Genomic DNA, 17,860 nt, shown 5'->3' with positions numbered 1-17,860 from the left:
CTGGAGTAGACCAGGCTGGAGCCAGGAGCCAGGATCTTCATCTGGGTCTCCCATGTGTGTGCAGAGCCTGAGTACTTGGGCCATCTTCCACTGCTTTTCTCAGGCCATTAGCAGGTGGCTGGATCAGAAATACAGCAGCCAGAACTTGAATGGGTGCCCATTTGGGATGTGGGGCTCGCAGGCCTCGGCTTAACCTGCAAAGCAACAACTCCGGCCTCTGAGTGGCACATTTTACATAACCAGTGAAATGACATTGGCTCGTTGTCACCCACAGCTTACGTTGGGGCTCACTCTTGGTGGTGTACATTTCGTGGTATTGGGGAATGTGTAATGTGTCCACAGTGATGGTGACAGGCAGAGCAGTTGCACTGTCCCAATAAGTCCCCTGTGCATTGCCTCTTCCTCCCTTCTCACCCCTAACTCTGGACAACCACTGATTTTTTTTATTGTTTCCATAGTTTTCCTTTTCCAAAATATCATGTAGTTGGAATCATACAGCTCATGTCCTTTTCTGGTTGGCTTCCTCAACTTAGTAATACACATTGCCATTTCCTTAGTGTCTTTTCATGGCTTGAGAACTTACTTTTTTTTTTTTTTTGACAGGTAGAGTGGACAGTAGAGAGAGAGAGATAGAGAGAAAGGTCTTCCTTTTTGCCATTGGTTCACCCTCCAATGGCCGCCGGGGTAGGCGCGCTGCGGCCGGCGCACCGCGCTGTTCCGATGGCAGGAGCCAGGTGCTTCTCCTGGTCTCCCATGGGGTGCAGAGCCCAAGCACTTGGGCCATCCTCCACTGCACTCCCTGGCCACAGCAGAGAGCTGGCCTGGAAGAGGGGCAACCGGGACAGGATCGGTGCCCCGACCGGGACTAGAACCCTGTGTGCCGGCGCCGCAAGGCGGAGGATTAGGCTATTGAGCCACGGCGCCGGCGAGAACTTACTTCTTTTGAGCTCTGAAAAATATTCCATTGTTTGAGTGTGCCACAGCATACCCATTCAACTACTGGAGGACACCTGAGCTGCTTCCAAGTTTTGCAGTTATGAATAAAGCTGCTACAAACATCTGTGTGCAGGTTTTTGTGTGCACATAAATTTTCAGTTCTTTTGGGTAAAACAAAGGCACATAGTTGCTGGGTCATACGGTAGCAGTATATTTCGTTTTGTAAAAAACTGTCAAATTATCTTCCAAAGTGGCTGTACCAGTAATGAATGGGAGTTGCTGTTGCTCCTCACTCTACCAGCATTTGATGTCACTGTTGTTTTGGGTTTTGTCCCTTCTAGTGTGTATAGTGGTGTCACATTGTCATTCTCATTTGCAGTTCCCTGTGACATGTGATGTAGAGCACCTTTTCACGTGCTCATTTGCCATCTGTCTTCTTTGGTTAGGTGTCTGTTCAAGTCTTTTGCTTATTTCTTATCAAGCTGTTTTCTTACTGTTGAGTTTTAAGATTAAAAAAAATTTCATAATAGTCCTTTATCAGAAATATCTTCTGCAAATATATTCTCCTAAATTGTGGTTTGTCTTTTCGCTCTGTTGATAGCATCTTTCCCAGAGCAATTTTTTTTTTTTTTAAACTCAATGAAGTCCAGCTTATCAGTTATTTCTTCATGGTTTGTGCTTTTGTGTTTTATCTAAAAGTCATCACTACGTCCAAAGTCAATTGTTACCTTTCAGGAATTTCATGTTTTTGTGTTTTACATTTTAGGTATGTGATCCATTGTTGTCAATTCTTGGGAGGGGCTTAGGATCTTGTTTGAATTCATTTTTTCTTTCAATGTAGCAGTCCAAGGGCCAGCATTATGGCATAGTCAGTGAAAGCCACCGCCTGCAACACCAGCATCCCGTATGAGTGCTTATTTGTGTCCCGGCTGCTCCACTTCTGACCCAGCTCCCTGCTATTAGCCTGGGAATAGCAGTGGAAGATGGCTCAACTGCTTGAGCCTCTATCACGCACATGAGAGATTCAGATGAAGCCCCTGGCTACTAACTTCGGCCTAGTCCAGCCCTGGCCATTGTAGTCATCTCGGGGAGTGAACCAGCTGATGGAAGGGGTGTGTGTGTGTGTGTGTGTATGTCCCCTCTCTCTTTGTAACTCTTTCAAATAAATAAATAATCTTAAAAAAATGTGGAGGTCCAGTTGTTCCAATACCATTTATTGAAAAGACTGTCTTTTCTCTATTGTTTTGCTTTTGCTCCTTTGTCAAAGATCAGTTGAACATATTTATGTGGGTCTGTTTCTGGGCTCTCCATTCTGTTTCACTGATCCATTGGTCTGTTTTTACACCAATACCCCGGTGTCTCGATTTCTGTAGCTTTATAGTAAGTCTTGAACTTGGGTAGTGTCGGCCAAACTCAAGCTTTGTTCTCATCCTTCAACATTGTGTTTGGCTCTCTTTATAAACCTTAGAATTGGTTGTTGATACAGGTAGTATTAGTCAGTTTTTGTTACTCTAGCATGAGAAGGGTTTGGAGGTTCACAGTTCTAGATTGAGTGGCCCCATTTGTCTCTGGTGGAGGCTGGCAGGGGTGGGTTGTGCATAAAGGAGTGATCACATGGTGAGCCAGGAAGCCGGGGGACTCTTCCGCGACCTTCTATGTAATCTCCCCTTATAATGACATCAGGATTTGATCATGACGCTGCACCCCAGCAGCTGATTCAATTCCATCACTTCCCAGAGTCCTACCTTCAGATGCCATAATCAGATCATCCATCCTGAACCTATCAACCCTTAAAGTAAGACTTCAAGGATTAAGTACCTGCATGAGTTTGGAGAGCAAACTAGTATTCGATTTATAACATCTACAGAAAACCTTACTGGGATTTTGCTTGTGTTACATCTATAGATCAAGGTGGGGACAAATGACATCCTTATTCATCAGAGTTTAGGAAATGTATTTAAGTTCTTTAATTAGAATTTGAAAACCCAATTCAGACAGAGGGCAGCAGATATAAATCTACTAAAGTCCGAAAAACTTCTATTTGGGAGAATTCCACTGTTTGGTACAATTGGAAATTAACATTAAAATGTAAAAAACGAAACTGGAGAAATAATCAAAAACCACATTACAAAAGACTGTTTATATCAAATAAAATTTTTTTTGACTATGGGTATTCACTGAACACAGATACAATTTGTGTTGATTGTCTCTCCCCACTGTAAAGGAATAGCCCATCATTAACAGCCTTAATGTCAGTCAGAGAGATGAGAACTGGCATGAAATATAGGGAGATTAATTTTTGCCAAACTTGTAGAGAATTGATTGAAAAAAAAGCAAGAATGAGAAAGTGGGCAATTTAGGAGCCTAATTAGTTAGAAGGTTGAATGCATCCAGTGGTTTAAAAAAGGAGCTAAGAACCATGCCCAGGTTTCTGGCGGGAGGGAGCCTATGGATGATGTGACCATCCTACAAAATAAATGCAAGCCAAGCAAGCAAGGTATGGGGGCAGTAGTGAGCTTCATAGCAGATGTGTTGTTTCAGGTGCCTCTTTATTATTATTATTATTATTATTATTATTATTTTAGTTTTGAACAGGTTCATTGCAATTAATAGATGAAGTTTTGACAATACAATGATAGTCCCTTTCTCCCTCCCACCCCTCTCTTTCGTTCTTCTCCTTTTGAGGTATCACCTTTAATTTACGTTGCAGTCTAGAGCTTATTGCTCTGATAAATAAAGAGTTTAACAAGTAGAAAGCAAAAAGACTCTAGTTAAGCAGAACTATAGGCAAGGGCTATAAGCAATAATCAAATGGAAAAATGAATTTTTCACCCATATACAATAAATTGCAAAGTAATCACAGATCATTAAAATTATAGTAGTATAACATTTTCAACCATTGGTTTGACAGAAATATAAAGCAAAGTTTGATAAAACTATATTTGTAGCAATATTGATACACCCAGGCATTTCTTCTGTTGTTTTTTTTTTAATTTTCTTTCCTTTTTTTTTTTAATTTTAATTTCCACTTATAAGGGAGAACATGTGGTATTTGTCTTTCTGTGTTTGGCTTATTTCACTCAACATGATGGCCTCCAAGTGCATCCATTTTGCTGCAAATGGTAGACTTTCATTCTTTATAGTGGCTGCTTAATATTACTTTGTGTATATACACCATACTTTCTTTAACCATTCATCTGATTATGGACACCTTGGCTGATTCCATATTTTGACTTTTGTGAACAGTGCTGCTTTAAACATGGTGGTGCAGGTATCTCTTTGATACAATGTGTTCCTGTCTTTTGGATGTATACCCAGAAGTGGGATTGCTAGATCATATGGCAAGTTTATTTCTAGTTTTTAAAGAATTCTGCATACTGTTTTCCACAGTGGCAGCACTAATTTGCATTCCTACCAGCAGTGTATAAGTGTTCCCCTTCTTCCACATCCTCCCCAGAATTCGTTACTCTCTGTCTTTTGGATAGTAGCCATTCTGACAGTGGTGAGGTGATATCTCATTGTGATTTTGATTTGCATTTTCCTGACAGCTAGGGATATTGAGCATTTTTTCATATATTTTTTGGCCATTTATATTTCTTTGAGAACTTGTCTATTCAGCTCTTTGTCTATTTCTTAATTAGATTGGTTGGGGTTTTGTTGTTGTTGTTGAGTGTTTTAAGTTGTTATATTCTGGATATTAATCCTTTGTCAGATAGGTAGCTTGCAATTTTTTCCCCTTCCTGTTGGATGTCTGTTCACTCTGTTCATCATTTTCCTTGTGTATAAGCTTCTGGATTTGATATAACCTCATTTGTTTAGTGATATTTTTGTTGCTGTGCTTTAGAGTTTTTATCCAAGAAATCATCACCTACACTGTTGTCTTGGAGTGTTTCCCCTACATTTTCTTCCAGCAACTTCATAGTCTCAAGCATTAAATTCAGGTCTTTGATCCATCTTGAATTGATCTTTGAATACAGTGTGAGGTATGGATCTAATTTCGTTCTTCTACATTTTTACAACCAGTTTTAACCAGTTTTGTCAACATCATTTGTTAAAGAGTTTATCTTTGCTCCAGTATACAGCCTGAGCACTTTTGTCAAAAATCAGTTGGATGTATGTATGTGGATTAATTTCTGGGCTCCCTATTCCATTGATCTGTGTGTCGGTTTTCACGCCAGGGCCATGCTGTTTTACTTACTAGAGCTCTGTAGAATGCTTTGAGGTCTGGTGTTATGATGGCTGCAGATTGCTTTTTTTTTTTTTTTTTAAACTAAGGATCACTTTGATAATTCTGGGTCTTTTGTGATTCCATATGAATTTTAAGATTGCATTTTCCATATCTGTGAAGAATGTCATTGGTATTTTGATAGAGATTGCACTGAATCTGTAGGTTGCTTTAGGTGGGTATAAACTTTTTAATGATATAGATTCTTCTGACCCGTGAGCAAGGAAGATCATTCCACATTTCTGTGTCCTTGATGATTTCCTCCATCAATGCTTGATAATTTTCATTGTAGAGATCTTTCACTTCTTTGTTTAGTTTATTCTAAATATTTGTGGTTTTTGCAACTATTTTGAGTGATAATTCTTTCTTGATTTCTTTTTTTAGTGAGTTCTTCATTAACATAAAAAAGCTACTGGTTTTTAGATGTTTACCTTGTAACCTGTGATTTTATTGAGTTGGCTTATCAGTTCCAAACCGAAAAATGTTTAGGTTTTTCTTTGCACAACATCATGTGATCTGCAAACATGGATATTTTGACTTTTTTTCCAATTTTGATGCTTTTATTTCTTTCTCCTTCCTAATTGCTCTTGCTAATACTTCCAGTACTATATTGAATAAGAGTGGTGAAAGTGGACATCCTTGTGTTGTTCCACATTAGGCACCTCTTTAATAACCATGGTATTTTGCCTTGGACCTACCCTTGATTTGGAAAGCTGAAGCAGAGTGGTACTGGCCAAAACAGTGATGAGGATGTTCCGCCCTTCCGTGGGGTGTCGGATGTTTTGCTAAGCACCACTCAGACGTTATTCCCTCCTCACAACAGTCTTGGTTGGGGGGAGTGGTGTCACTGGCAATCCCATTTCATAGTTGAGAAAATGGAGGTTTAGAGAGATTAAATTATTTCCCCTGGGGCTCAAAGCTAATGTGTAAAGTGGACACTGAAGTCCAGGTCTTTTTGTCTTCAAAGTTTAAGCAGTGTGTTGAACTACTCCAAGTACAAGAATAATAAATACTTAGGCTTCTCCCATTACTTTCACTAATTCCATGATAACCCAGCTTCTGGCTTCTGATCTGGGATCCTTATTAAACAAAACTGAAACTTTTTTTGCACCTGCTTTTGTTCCTTGTGATCCCTGTCCCATCTGAATGCCATCCTGTTTCCTGGTTGATTGTCATGACTCTCAGAGCTCTACATTTCCTGTCTTTAACAGCCATATTGATACTTTACTATTTACTGTTAATAGCCTTTCTTAATACTTGATTTTACTGCAGAGAATAATGTGTAGCACAAATATCAGCAATTTATACCCTTCATTACATATCAATTAGTAGCTTATCTGTACAAATAACCACAAAAAGATATGCTATCTGAAGTAATGGTACAAAGGGAACTAAGGGATGAATAAAAGTGAATGGCCTACTTTACATTGTCTCTGCTTCTTCAGAAAACCTGAGTTAGAAGATAAACCAGGGATTTTCAACCTTTCTTTGGATGGTGGATAATTTTAAAGATTATGTAAATTCCAGCATTGATTATTGATTGAATTAATAATATATGACTGATGTGTGTATTGTTGTGTTTCAAACATGTAGAAGCAGTCAATTTCAATAAAATGCAAATGCATTTATAGTGTTATCAAATGCATAGTAACTTTTTGGTTATTATACAACCTCTGAGTAAACTAATGCTAAAAGTGCACCCATTGCCATGTGTTGGGTCCACAGAGGTTGGTGATTTTGAAATTCAATGTCCAGACTCTTGCGATAAGATCCCAGGTTTTAGAAAGCACCTGGAGCCACAGACAAGGCTGTTAGTTCCAGTTTGGATGAGAAGTTTGTTAGGCCTCCTCTCTGATGATCAGATTTTTTAAAATAGATTTACTTATTTATTTTAAAGGCAGAGAGAAAGAGAAGAAAAGAGAGAGAAGTTGGGGCTGGCGCTGTGGCGCGGCGGGTTAAAGCCCTGGCCTGAAGCACCGGCATCCCATGTGGGTGCTGGTTCTAGTCCCTGCTGCTCCTCTTCCAATCCAGCTCTCTGCTTTGGCCTGGGAAAGCAGTAGAAGATGGCCCAAGCCCTTGGGCCCCTGCACTCACGTGGGAGACCCAGAAGAAACTCCTGGCTCCTGGCTTTGGATCAACGCAGCTCTGGCTGTTGTGGCCATCTGGGGAGGAGTGAACCAGCAGATGGAAGACCTCTCTCTCTGTCTCTACCTCTCTCTGTAACTCTGTCTTTCAAATAAATAAAAATAAATCTTTTTTTAAAAAAAGAAAGAGCAGTCTTCTGTCTGTTGGTTCACTCCTCGAATGGCTGCAACAGCTGGGGCTGGGCCAGGAAGAGGCCAGGTGCTAGAAACTCCCGCATGGGTGGCAGGAGTTCAAGTACCTGAGCTGCTACTAACTGCTGCTTCACTGGAGGACCACCAGGGAGCTGAACTGGGAGCAGAGCAGCCAGGACTCAAATGGACACTCTGATTAAGGAGGAAGGCACCCTCAATTAACTTGCTGCACCACAATGCCTGCTGTGATCAGATTTTTAATTGAGTTTATTTTCAACCTTGAACAAGACTTTAATTTGAATCAAGGCTTTGATTTGGACTGTCCTTTTGCACTTCCATTAAGCTCCTCCTAGAAAACTTCTTAAAGAGCTTATCCGCCCTGCTCTCAAGTCCCGGTCAGAATCTTACCTATCCTGTAGGCCCTGAGCACTGACTTCCCTTTCACAACCATGCTTCCCGGCACGGCCGCTTTCTGTTTTCATCCAGCAATATTTATTTTGCTGTCTCAGAATAGTTGCAGTATGATACCAGCCTGTGTCCTCTCATGGACCCCAATTACATTCCTATCAGGAAGGCAGATCGCAGGCAAGTGTCTAGCCGAGCAGGTAGGATGCCTATATCAGAGTAACTGGGTTTGGTCCCTGGCCCCTGCTCCTGACTCCACACGAATGCAGACCCTGGGAGGCAGTGATTATGGCTCAAGCAGCTGGATTCCTGCCAACCACAGGGGATCCCTGGCTCCTGCTTTCACCCCTCCTCTTCACTACTTCCTTTTCACACTCTGTCTCTGCCATGTTGGGCTTTTGGGAAGGTAATCAGTAGACAGAAGTCTCTCTCAGTCTCTAACTCTCTCTCTCTCTCTCTCTGTATCCCTCCTTCCTTCCCTCTCAAATTAATAAATATTTTGAAAAATCAAATCTCTTTTGAGTGATTAAAAATTAACCATTTGTGACTGACTCAAAGCAGAAACACTTCATGAAAATGTGATACCACTTTTACCACTCTTTTCTTCAGAATCGATGCTGTTCTGAAAAAATATTTTTTAAAGATTTATTCATTTATTTGAAAGTTTGAGTTACAGAGAGAGGGAAAGACAGATCTTCCATCCACTGGTTCACTCCTCAGATGGCCACATCAGCTAGGGCTGGGCCAGGGCAAAGCCAGGAGCCAGGAGCTTCTTACAGGTCTCTCACATGTGTAGCAGGAGCCCAAGCCCTTGGGCCATCTTCTGCTGCCTTTCCCAGCCCATTAGCAGGGAGCTGGATCAGAAGTGCAGTAGCCAGGACGCAAGCCAGCTCCCTTATGGGATGCTGGCATTGCAGGTGTTGGCCTCAGCCGCTATGCCACAACACCAGCCCCAGTGTTTCTGAAAGTTCTGCATTGAGGTGTTTTCTGTGAGTACCAGAATTCATAGAGCCTAATAATTGGTTTAAGGTTTCTTCATTGTTTTTTATGTGCCCGAGGTAGCATCTCGAGAATTAGTAATACACACAAGGTATTTCTTTGGAAAGTGTTTGTCAGAGGATAGTACTTGGTACTTGGTGATGATGGGCAGAAGGCCTTATTTTCATTTAGAAAGGGCTCTGGTTGTTGTAGTGCTTCTTGCACAAAATGCAGCGAGTTTGTATATCGTGCTTTGCTTGGGACAATGGAAGATGGGGAATGGTTTTTAATTATTTGGTAAACAGCCAGCTATCCTTCCTGTAAAATCTAGGAATTCCAGTATCTTGCTAAGTAAGCATCGCAGGTCACCGAGGATCGTGGCAGGGAGTTTAGATTTCAATGATTATTTCTTTCGTGCGTGTCCTTTATCCCGTCACTGTATTCTTGGGACAGGAAAACACCCCGAGCAGAGTGAAAGTACAGAAACTGTTAATAGTTTGTGGCACTCAGGTAGTTATTTTCTGTTCACAAGTTTTAGTGTTTTCTTTGCATATGTTTTCAAACTTACACTGTATGTAACTGGCTAAGTTTAGCTTTGTCTTTTGATTCCCAAACTCAGAGTACTAGAAGCGGGTAAGGATCTGGACATATGTTAGTGTTTATGACTATGGAATTGCGAAACAGTAAGTTATTAAGTTGGCCTCTTCCTGCTGCATCTCTCCAAATGGGGGTCCTGTCAGTGTCCTACCTTCTCTCCAAGGGCTCATTTTTCTTCTGTGTTCCCAGTTGTAGCTATTGGCATCCACCAGCAGTCAGGAACTCAGGACAGCCGTGCTGGGGTCGTTCTGTTTCCCTCTTCCGTCACCTTCTGCGTCCAGCCAGTTGCCAGCTGCCATCAATTCTGAGTCTGCAATGTCTCTTACCTCCACTCCCTTCCCTTGTCACCGTGCCTGCTCTATGTCTTGCTCTCATCATTGCTCCTCAGGAAAAGCACAAAAGCTGCAAGTTGTCTGCTTGCCTCTGGTCTCCTCCTCCTCCAGCTCATTCTTGGCCAAGGCCCCAGAGTGGCCCCACGCCTGACAGAACAGGCAGCCTTCAGCGAGGCCGCTGGGCCGCTCCAGCAGGGTTGGTGGATCCGCTCCCCCTACTCCCCTGTGTGCTGAGCTGATGAGAAGAGAGGAACTTGTTTAAGGAAGAGCAAACGAAATGACTCACGTCCCCTCCAATCAAATCTAAAGGAAGGGAATGAAATTGGGTTCTGGTTCTTATCAGTAAGACGCTGGTATGTGTTTGTCGGGGCAGTTGTACGGAACAGAGGGAACGGGCGTCATGAAGGTGGGACGTGAACCTCACACTGAAGAAGTGTTTCCGTAGCTGACTCACGGTGCAGTTGGCTCTGGGGGCATCTCATGTCGCAGCAAAACCCAACACGTGTTTAAGTTTCTCAAGACAAGCACAGTGAAAAATTCTAGATAGCAGGGGCATCAGTGTTGCAAACTGCACAGGAAGTCTAACGTTGGGTGGGACTTTATCTTCATATTCCAGTGGTGGGAGATAGTTAGGCAGGTCCAGCTGTCTCCGGAGAGAGCTCTCAGCCACGTGGGTCTCCAGACCTCCAGAGCCCACGCAGTGCAGGCCGAGGTTGCCCGTGAGCCGATTGGCACGTCCCGCTGTGCTGCAGGCTGTGGGGTGGGCCCTCGCATCTTCCATGCAGGTTTTCTGCTGCCCTCTCCAGCCTGGGGAAACCCCGCCATGGCTCTTTTCCGGCACCAGGAAGTGGCCTGGAGAACTGAGCCACATACTTTGGGGAGTGCCCCAAAGTGCGTCACAGGCTGCTCTCTGGAAGTCCGGAACGTCCAGCTCACGTAGGTATTTTGAAAACTGGAAAGACCTCAAGGGCCATTTTTATCAGATGTAAAAGTGATGGAAAAAAATATGAAAAACAGCTGAAGTAGGTCTGCACAGACGTAACCCTTGACTATCATGTGTGTTTAAAATATGTTATCTCAAAAAAAGGAGATAAAAGGAACGAATTTTTAAAACTCAGAACATTGGAACCAAAACAAAACAAAAGAAAGCTCAGTCTACACAGATGGCGCACGCTGGGTGGAGAAGCACCTTTGAGAATGGATGTGCGGGTCCTTCCCAGCTGGTTCGATGCGGCTCCCTCCACCCCGTACTTTGGATTTATTTCTGTTCTTCACCGTGCCTTGCCCTTAACCTGAAGTGACCAGTGAACGAATCGTCGAAATCAGAATGCTTTTGCCAGTGGAAGGAGGTGTTCCTACTAATGGCACCAGAAGCCCCGACGAGTCAGACTGTGTGGTGGGCCCTGAGCAGGACGGCCCGGCTGTCCTCGTCCCCATCCACTCTCATGGTGGCTGCCACTTTGCCCAGGTCCGCGCTGGCCTTTCTTCCCCTCTGTGACTGATCTTGGTTTCTCTTTGACTCAGGGCCTTTCTGCTTTCTCTTCCTGCTGCCTGATACGCCACCGTGCACCCCGTCCCTCGCGTCGTCAGCTTCTCAGCAGTGAAGCCTCCTCCCTGTGCCCATCTGAACGAGCCGTGTCCTTACCGGTGCATTGGCCGTTGGTTGTCACACACTCAACGCCATTTGAAAATTTCTTTTTTGTGTGTTTGCTTTGCTTATTTGTCTTCCCGTAAAATGAAAGGGAAGGACTATATTTATCCAGCTCATTTTTCTAATTCCAGTGCTTAGCACACAGTGCCTGGTTTATAAGGTTCAAAAACATTTGTTGAATGAATAAATGTAAAGTAGCTATTACACAGTGAATGACCGATTCCTCTTGAATTAATGTATCATGGTGTTAAGAACAAAAGTTTGCCGGCGCTGTGGCTCACTAGGGCTAATCCTCCGCCTGCGGCGCCGGCACCCCAGGGTTCTAGTCCTGATTGGGGCGCCAGATTCTGTCCTGGTTGCTCCTCTTCCAGTCCAGCTCTCTGCTGTGGCCGGAGAGTGCAGTGGAGGATGGCCCAGGTGCTTTGGGCCCTGCACCCGCATGGGAGACCAGGAGAAGCACCTGGCTTCCTGTGGATCAGCGTGGTGCGCCGGCTGCAGCAGCCATTGGGGGGTGAAACCAATGGAAAAAGGAAGACCTTTTCTATCTCTCTCTGTCCACTCTGCCTGTCAAAAAAAAAAGAACAAAAATTTGTTTTTTGTTTTCTTTGGCAGGGGGAGGAAACATTAAATAGGGGGGCTGTGGGTCCCATTTTCTGTGTTATCTGCAGCTCCCATGGGACTGTCCTTCCCTCCCTGAACCTCGATTTTCCAAATCCATTAAGTGGGGATAATAACCCACACTGCATGTCTCATCATCCTTAGTACAGAATTCGTGTTTGAGAAAGATGGGTAGAGAGTGTCAGGGGGCATTTTATAATTGTAATTGTAATTGTAATTTTATAATTGGAAGTGTTTAGCATCTATTTCCTACCTCCCCTTCTTGGTTAATGTTCTTACTGTTTTCCAACCTCTCCATTTCTGGTGAGAAACTCAAGGTCTAAAAAACTTCAGAAATTATTTTGTAACTCTGTTTCACTCTTTGATGCTTTTCATGGAGTTAAATCCCTGAGCCCTGTTAATTCTGCCTTTGAAATGTCCTGCAGTATCAATTTTTTTTTTTTTTAATTTTTTTTTTTGACAGGCAGAGTGGACAGTGAGAGAGAGAGACAGAGAGAAAAGGTCTTCCTTTTTGCCGTTGGTTTTCACCCTCCAATGGCCGCCACGGTAGGCGTGCTGCGGCCAAACGCCACCGCGCTGTTTCCGATGGCAGGAGCCAGGTGCTTTCTCCTGGTCTCCCATGGGGTGCAGGACCCAAGGACTTGGGCCATCCTCCACTGCACTCCCTAGCCACAGCAGAGAGCTGGCCTGGAAGAGGGGCAACCGGGGACAGGATCGGTGCCCCAACCGGGACTAGAACCCGGTGTTGCCCGGCGCCGCAAGGCGGAGGATTAGCCTGTTGAGCCACGGCGCCGGCCTGCAGTATCAATTTTTATTACCTCTACCTGATTAACCCACTCTGGGGGTCTACACAGTATTTTCCTAGATTGCGCTGATAAAATTTACCATGTTTGTTTTCTCTTTCCGGACTTTCTGACCCAAAGCAGGTTAATCTTCTTTAGCTAGATTTTTGTCAGTGATCCCAAGTGACTCCCCGTGGTCTATTTATTAACATCCGCATTTTTAAGCCTGCCCTGTTGAGCCTTCTAAAGGTTCCTACATTGTTAGTTTTCACATCCCATCGCCCTCATTTCTTACTAAAACCACTCTTTCCTGTGTTTTTCCCCCTCTTTTTCTAATTCTACCCAGAATGCCATTCACTCAAGCAGCTGATCTTTTAGGAAGCCTTGAAATTTTCCTTTACTTGTTTTCTAGCACATAAACATTGTGCATCTGTTTCCAGCGTCCACACATCGAGCACCTACCATGTTCCTGAAATGATATGCTGGATGTTTTAAACATTGCAAAAAACCAATACAGAACAGCCCCAAACAAGTATTTAATGCAAATTTTTACTGACGTGTGTTATTTAAATGTTGTATATAAAAGCTTTCACAAGGCAAGGATCCAGTCTGAGTTCTGTAATTCTTCCACTTGCACATACTGTTAGCAAAACTAATCTCTCATTTGTTAAAATCGAATGTGTGTTTTACATTTCCTAAAGGCTGACTTCTCTTATGATTGACATTACTTGATACCCATGGATCTGTGTGCTAAGGAACTTTAATGGTCCAAGAAGTTCTTATCTAAGCAATTAAATTGGAATGACAAAAGTTCAGTGAGTTTGCTAATTGCCTTGCAGGCTTTCTTGATGTGGGAACAAGTTTACAGCCATGGAATTTATGTGGATAGTCCACCCTTACACTCAGCAAGTCAACACACTGGTCAAGACAGTCATGCAAAGATAATTTGAGTATCCTACTGGAATGCTTTGAGCAGGATAGCAGGTATTTCTTTTAATAGTGGTTCCTTAAAAACCCTGGAGTTCACAGTGATCTGCGATTAATGAAGTATTGTATTCTTATTAGCCATGCTAAGGTAACATTCAAAATAGCAAATTTTTTTCTCACCCTACGATTTTTTCCCCCACCGTACAATTTTGCTGCATTTTTTAGTTTGTGAAGACTGTCTGCATTATTTTACCATATTCCCAGAAATTGCTTGGTGATAGCCAAGTTTGCCCAAAGTAATTAATACTAATGGCATTTGCAGCTGTCTGTAGTATCAGTTCACCTCATGAAACTTATCACTGATGTGTTTAAACCAAATATTTTACCTAGGACATTTTTGCAAGTATTTGTTTTTAGCAGTAGCTCAAAGGGAAAAAAAAATCTATTCACATAGCATTCAATCTTCAATAGGCAAAGTCTTACAGAAATATTTTATATTTGGGACATTTGCTGTGTAATTCAGACAGGGAAATTTAAAAACATAATCAGAGATACCCAGAGAAAAGTAATCAGAGATTTGAGACAACTTCAACTTCCACGTAAGAACTGACTAAATTGCCAGTATGGTTTCCTGCATTTAAAATGTTGAATTTCTATCTGTGTATGTGTATGTATGAATGAGAGAGGGGAAACATTGTTTAGAGGCTTTGCTTAGAAAGAAAAAGAGGAAATTTATGACTTTATCGAAAGCTTCATTAGGGAATGTGTTTGGCTTTCACACTGAGTTTCTTTTCTTTTTTTCTGCTGCTGTTTGTACCCTGAAAAGTTCAGCCTTCCCCCTGGCATGACTTTGAGAATTTCTAATACTACATTGTTCAACCACAACTACTTTTTGTATCCCATAAGTTGTAGTTGTATGACTTTGTGTTTTTAATTCCTGAATATGAAAAAAAAAAAAAAAAAGGCTAAGGATGCAGGAAAGCAAAACACAATGGGGAAAGCTTATACTGTCCTCATGGTACCCAGACCCCTCAGGCTTAGTAGTGGCCCACCCCGCGTTTTCATGTGACATCGAACGCTGGCATTGCTCCTCATTGAGTGCACATGTGCAGGGGGCTGCATCCCAATGGTTTGGAAGAAGTCATGGTCATGGTAAATGGGTTTAACTTTGGGTCTACTCCACAAACTTAAGAAATTTTTCCCAAGAAGGTAATGTGAATTTATGCACATTAAAGAAATACAGACTGACTTGTACAACCTCTAAATTTGGAAAAACCACCCTTCTATTTTTTCTTAATCCTCTCTGATCTTGTTTACTAGCAACCCTGTTACATTTTTATACCTGTACTTATCCAGATTTTCTACATGAAATAGTTTTCTGTGTAACAGAATCCATTAGATTTCTTCTTGTACTATCTTAGTATAGTATTAAAGAGAAACTAGGTATACTGGACCAGTTTCTTAAACTTGGTTTCATTTACCTCCTCTTTACTTAGCCATTTTTCTCCTCAAAATGGGAGAGACCAGGGCTTGGCTTTGTGCCACTGAGGGTTAAGCCACTGTGCTTTACCCCTGCCACCTGTGAGGGAGACCCGGATGGAGTTCCTAGATCCAGGATTTCGCCTGATCTGTCTCGGGTGGTTTGTGGCAATTTTGAGAGTGAACTAGCAGACAGATCATTTCTCTTCTCTCTCTGTTCCTCTCTCTCTGTCCACTCTGCCTTTCAAATAAAATAAATATGTCTTTTATTAAAAAAATGAGAAAAGAGCTTTATTTGAATAATGGGAGTCAGCATATATGCCAGTTAGATACATAGAGCAATGGTTGTGTACTGGAAATTCATGGAGACCATTTGAAAGAATTCTCAAGTTTGCACTCAGAGGTTTCTAAGTTAGTAAGCCCATAGCAGTCCTTGGAATGAGTGCCATAAATAATGGACACAGTATTGTTTTAAGTTACCTTAAATGATGCTTTAAAGATTGGCTTCAACAAACAAACAAAAACGAGTCTTCTGTCCCTCCTGTAGGCTTTCCTCCTTCAAGTCTCACCTTTGCCCTGCTCAGTTGGCCCCCTGAGTAAGGAGGAACAGTTTTAGGCAGAATTAAAATAATTTTATTGGGCTATTTAGAGATCCATTCCGAGGTGCTGGATATTCGCTGGATAAGATGGAAAATGCAAAGAATGCTAAGATGTTTCTGCTAAGAAAGGGAAAACAAAGCAAAGCATCCGTCAGAAGATGGGTCACTGGGTGGGAGACAGGTATCTGTGGCAATTGGAACCGACCAGCAGTTTATGAGACTTGGGGGAGGCCTGCCTGCCGAGAAGGGCTCAGGGAAGAGGGGTGTAGCCTGTGGTTAAGGGGGAGGATCTGAAGCCGTCCTCAGAGCGGCAGGAAGAGAGCCAGAAGGTGCATCATGCCAGCTGGGGCAAGAGAATCTGCCAGAAGGGAAGAGTCTGTGTGCCAAGGCAGCCCTGGAGGCCGAGCAGGATGCGAAGTAGGAAACCTGCCTCTCCTGCTGGGTCGGGGGCCGGAGATCAAAGCAGTACTTTCCAAACTTGACGTGTTCATGTATCATCTCCATGTTTTTTTTAAAATTTCCAATTACCTTGCCATTTTTCATTATATTTCTTCTTTACTTTTATAGATGATATTTTTAAAAGGTTAAAAGTAATGCAGATTTTTATTTATCCAAAGGTATGCATTCTGATTCATTTCACAGTCATCCATGGCTCCTTCATTTCTCCTCACTGCTTCTAGCCAGCCCCTTCCTCTTAGTTCCTTGTGTGTCCTTTCTTTCTTTCTTTCTCTTTCTTTTCTTTCTTTCTTCTTTCTTTCTTTCTTTCTTTCTTTCTTCTTTTCTTTCTTTCTTTCTTTCCTTTCTTCTTTCTTTCTTTCCTTCTTTCTTCTTTCTTTCTTCTTTCTTTCTTTCTTTCTTTCTTTCTTTCTTTTTTTTACCAAGCCTGTGAAAACCCTACTCTTTTCTTTATTCACATTTTTCGGAGGCTGACATACCAGTGTAACAGAATCACAAAGTACAATGGGCTCAAAGTTCTCAGCCCAGAATTCAGGAAGCCCTGAACCAGTCAGACCATATGATTAGTTAGTTTAATGTCAAGCACACATCCCGAAACAGACTGGCCCCAGCACCAAAGGTAGTCCTGAGGTTCATATTTTATTAATCTGTCTGTATGTGTTATTCCTGGAACATACCATAAGCAGCTGGCATTTTGTGTAAGGTTGGCTATAACATAATTTCTACTTACTGAGTGAGTGTGGATTTTAAAGACAGAAAATCCTGTATTAGCCCCTACAAAGGGACTTTGTAGCTCAGCCCTCCACTGCCTAGACTGCAGTTTGAGTTTTACTTAGGTTCCTGCATTGCTCCTTCTCAGGCTGTGGAGACTTTGGACCTGGTCTAGCCCCCGAACCCCCTTTCACTCTTGTTGTTGTGCTGCGAGGACTGGGAGGGACAGCAGCACTATCAAGGGGCCTCTGAAGTGTGTGGCTGGTGTGTGCCACCTGTGATGTTGGGAGGCGTTGAGGTGTGGGAGAGCCTACAGGGAGAGAGATGCAGCAGGCAGCGGGGCTGTGGCTCTGCAGGTGGGCAAGCGCCTGCCACTGAGTGGATCCTGGGGAAGACCCATGACCCCGCTGCTCTCACCAGCAGAGCTGACGAGCCTGACCATAAAACACGGGCTCCGGGGTGCTAGAGGGCCTTCGGGACCCGGGCTCACATCTGCTGATGCCTACTTAGGAAGCCGCAATCTGGGGCGTCTGTGTCCTTGCCACACAGTTATGAATGGGCTGGGTGTCCCCTTGTGGACACCACTGACTGTGGACATCAAAAATGACCATACAGTGTGACAATAGGTGGTGCCGAGCTGGGGCTTTGTGTATGTTGACTTTATGGAACAGATGGAGCAGGAGGTTGAGGTACAGGTTAGAAATGGAGCTTGGGCTCTTTTTTGTTTTTTTGAGATTTATTTATTTATTTGAAAGGCAGAATTTTGTTTAATTTTTACTTACTTACACTAATTTTTATTTTTTTAAAGATTTATTTTTTTATCTGAAAGGCAGGGTTACAGAGAGGCAGAGGCAGAGAGAAAAAGAGAGAGAAAGAGATTGAGAGAGA

At 42.8% G+C, this 17,860-nt stretch overlaps 1 protein-coding gene across 7 annotated transcripts in view; it reads left to right on the top strand.

The window, feature by feature from the left end:
• Positions 1-17,860, top strand: part of PPP1R9A (protein phosphatase 1 regulatory subunit 9A) — a 326,933-nt gene that overhangs the window by 129,464 nt on the left and 179,609 nt on the right. The window lies entirely within an intron of this gene.

The sequence above is a fragment of the Lepus europaeus genome, chromosome 20 (assembly GCF_033115175.1).
Source record: "Lepus europaeus isolate LE1 chromosome 20, mLepTim1.pri, whole genome shotgun sequence".
Lineage (NCBI taxonomy): Eukaryota > Metazoa > Chordata > Mammalia > Lagomorpha > Leporidae > Lepus > Lepus europaeus.
Note: the sequence above shows the minus strand (reverse complement) of the source record. Positions and strands in the feature narration are given on the sequence as shown.